The sequence below is a fragment of the Penaeus monodon genome, chromosome 30 (assembly GCF_015228065.2).
Source record: "Penaeus monodon isolate SGIC_2016 chromosome 30, NSTDA_Pmon_1, whole genome shotgun sequence".
Taxonomy (NCBI): Eukaryota; Metazoa; Arthropoda; class Malacostraca; order Decapoda; family Penaeidae; genus Penaeus; species Penaeus monodon.
The window spans coordinates 19,928,401-19,928,960 of NC_051415.1; the positions used below are offsets into that span (position 1 = coordinate 19,928,401).

Consider the following 560-nt stretch of genomic DNA (forward strand, 5'->3'; position numbering starts at 1 on the left):
CACTATGCTTTATGAGAAACATATCTTCAATTACTTCCTGAATACCCTTGTACTTATGTATTTGAAAGTTTCACTGTCTTTTTGTAACAGAGTTGGTCAGTGAATACTTTTTTTTTTATCTAACTAGGCATCACAAATTTTTGTCCATTAATGTTTTACAAGTTATACTGTCTTCTAAAATGTTTTTGGGCATCACACAGGAATAATTTACCTAAAGGTAAAGATGAGACAAACATCTATTTTATTCTGTAGTATAAAAGATAGGTACTGTATATGTTTGGAAAATTGAGGGTCTTTTGAATCTAGTAAAACAATTTAATTGCTAGGTTTAGGATATACTATTTACTCTAGTGATATATCACTATGTTTGTTTCTCATTTTGATGCTCTTGGTTTCATTTTATTCATAACATATGGCCATCTTTACAAAATATTTGATATTTGGTTGGAAGAATGAGATGACCATCAAATTTTACCAGTTTGCATGCTATCACCAAGAAAAAAAAAAATTCTCTCCCAGATATTTACAGAATACAGGAGTTTTAACTTACAATTAAAAAA

At 28.8% G+C, this 560-nt stretch overlaps 1 protein-coding gene across 1 annotated transcript in view; it reads left to right on the top strand.

The window, feature by feature from the left end:
* LOC119592619 overlaps positions 1-560 on the top strand; it is a 12,192-nt gene that overhangs the window by 3,494 nt on the left and 8,138 nt on the right. The gene's annotated exons all lie outside the window — the stretch shown is intronic.